This window comes from Chrysochloris asiatica, unplaced genomic scaffold, assembly GCF_000296735.1.
Source record: "Chrysochloris asiatica unplaced genomic scaffold, ChrAsi1.0 scaffold00007, whole genome shotgun sequence".
Lineage (NCBI taxonomy): Eukaryota > Metazoa > Chordata > Mammalia > Afrosoricida > Chrysochloridae > Chrysochloris > Chrysochloris asiatica.
This window is the reverse complement of record NW_006408525.1, coordinates 8120184-8123440: the sequence shown is the minus strand read 5'-3', so window position 1 is coordinate 8123440 and position 3257 is coordinate 8120184.

Genomic DNA, 3257 nt, shown 5'->3' with positions numbered 1-3257 from the left:
CTGGTTGTAATATACAGTAAGTAAGGAATTCTGGTGTGGCACTGACAATGTGACAAGTATTGAACTCCTAACCACAGGTTGGTGGTTCAAACCCACTAGCCACTCCTTGGAAACCCAATACAGGGTTGCTATCTGACTCAACAGCATTTACAACAACAACAAAGGACAATTATAATGAATAAAGTACAAGATGCTGAATATCTTAATTAATCACATAATATACATGTAAGTTGGACTAAAAATATCAATATGTTAGTGGAGATAAAGTGGGACTCCAGGACCTGGTTGGCCAGCAGTGTACCAAGTCCAGGGGACTCTTGGACCTAGAGACAGTGACATGGCCACAGAGGACTACAGTGAATAGTGAAGCATTCAGCTGATAAAAAGAGAGGGCACATGAATAAGAACATCCACACTTATAGATAATACCCACTTGACCTGGCCACAATGGCTGGATGATCAGAGCTCAAATAGAAGAAGAAGAAAGAAGAGGGGAAAAAAGAAGAATCTGACACAATTTGATGATCTTGATACACACCTATGGAAGCAATAGCTCAAAAGAGTGAACAAATCTTCACAGCGAGGATCATTCCCACCTCCACTGCACACAGAGAGGACAGGGATGGGCAACTTGGACATTGGCTACCCAATGTGGGCTACAGAGGCAAGAAGTGACTGGCTTACAAGCTTTCAAGAGGGAACCTAGATTCAGAGGGCATGGAGCAAGGTAGAATCTTCACGGAGTAGTATCCATTCTGCCTCATCAGGGCTGATAAAAGGAGATGCAGATAGGTCCCTTGTGATACAATAGCAAATAATTGTTATCAGGACTGATTGTAAGGGCTGGAAATGAGAAGGTGGATGTTTTGGAGCAAAGGGAGGGGAGTGATTAACCTTACAGTCTAGGAATGGAGGTCCCTGGGATCATCGAAGGAGAAGAGCAGAGAACGAACCCTACCCAGAGAAGCAGTGATGCCAGGAATGGAAGCAGAGACGATGACATGGGGAGATGGAGCAGCTGGAGACTTTGGACCTGGAGAGAGTGAGGGTGGTGTGCGGACGACAGGGGGGCAGGCTTGGGGGATATCCCTTTGGTTGGTCGATGATGCATGGAGGGGATTGTGACCATGGCAAGGAAATGATGTGCGACGGGATCAATGTGAAGTTGATGTCCTCCCATGTGAACTATCACATAATTCACAATATAGCATTAAAAAAAGCGGGACTCTGATCAGAATTTTGAGATTATTCTATCATTTGTTTTAAAGTAGCTATTTAAAAATTATATGTGGGCTATCTTTGCATATAATTTTAAAATAGCTACTTGAAAACAAATTATAGATTAGTCTATCATTTGCTTAAATATAATTCTATCATTATAAAAAATTATATATGGGCTGACTTTGCATGGATTCTTAGTGTGGTGCTGTGGGTTAATATGCTGGACCACAAAGTTGGTTTGAACTGCAAGGTTGGTGGTTGAAGCTCACCAGCTGCTCCTCAGAAACCTTATACAAGGTCGCTATGGGTCGGAACCGACTCAACAACAACAATCTTTGCATATTTTAGGTAATTTATTTAGTCTCATTAGATTGTAAACAAGCAAAAAATTCATTACTAGGAATTCTTTTTCAATCTGATAGTTTCTAGATGCTAAGAAAAATTGAGTATGATGATATTAACTTGCTGTTAACTAATGTTGTACAACATTGCTAAATGACAGTCCATCTGTCAAATTAATGTCATGACATTCGACTTGTTATTTTAATATGTTATAGAGGATGAAATGTGTTTTTTAGATATGTTTTAAATTTGCACTAAGTAATGGAAAGTACAATATATTATGTGCCTATGCCCTGAGGAAAGTTTTTAACAAAAATAATTGAAGGTAATAAATCTTTCTTCCTTCTCTTCTGTGTTGACCACCCCCTTCCCCCCCGCCCCCCACTCCACAATCCCAGTATGCCTTCAGAATTATTGTATCTCCTATGCACAACAAGCTTACTGGATAAAGGCTGAGTACTGTTGTGTGTATTATAGGATAAAACCTACACTATCTGCCAAAACTTTGTTTAGCCCTAGGCCATTGATTTAATAAATACTGTCTCTGATGCTGTTTTGAAGATTGAATCCCTTTTCCTAAGATTGAAACGTGCCTTTGAATGCAGCTTCTGCTGCTGAACATAAGACGAGTTTTTCTAATAATTAGGAACATCTACAAGTTAATAAATCTCCTACAGTTTTAATTTGATTATATTCCTGGTAGGTGTTTTTGCTTAAGAGTGTGTGTATATGGGTGGGTTGCAGGGGTTCATGATTTATAATGTGTGTGAGTTTTGTTAAATTGTCATAGGCAGCAGTGATAAAGTTTGGTGCAGTAAAATGATGCAATTCAGATTTTATATATAACTTATTATTATCTTTAATCATGCCTTGATCTTGCCACATCCCCAATGTGAATTTTTAAAATTTAAAGATGATTCTTTTTGAGACATATCGTTTTAGTAACTGGTGTTCCTCATAATGCTATGTTTTCAAGTGTAAATATATAGTACACATGATTATTATAGAAAAGACAGTATCTTTTAAAAATGATCATAGGGTTTGGGAGTCTTTGTGTAACATTACCCAGACTATTTTCAGCATATATTTAAATGTGACAATATATTGTGAAAATCAAGTTTTAAACTATTTAAATGGAATACTTTTCAACAAGGAATAATGATGTGAATGATAACTAATCCAATATATATGAATGTAGCCCAAGCTTGCAATATTGGTTTATCCATTAATAAAGCTGAAGTCTTTCTTTAATGGGAAGCCATCTCACAGTGATGATAGATATATTTTACTCAGAACTGGTTAGACAAGTCCAACATCTTGTACATTTCATACTCAAAACTGTTTGGTTAGGAAACATTACCTATAAAGCCTTAAAAAATCACAATTTGAGAAAATTGTTTATGGTCTTTCAATAAAAGAAACATTTTTAAAAAAACTTTGAATGAACAAATTAGAACATTAAAAAAACCTATAGTCACGGGTTCAGCTGCTAACTGAAATGAAAGAGCTCTGGAGGCACTGTAGGGTAAGCACTGGACTACTCACCGCAAAGTTGGCAGTTCAAACCCACCAACTGTTCTGTGGAAGAAAGATAAGGCTTTCTGTTCCTGTAAAGATTGACAGCCTGGGAAACCCTATGGTGTTGTTGTTAAGTGTTAAGTCAGTTCTGACTCACAGCAACCCTGGATAGGGTT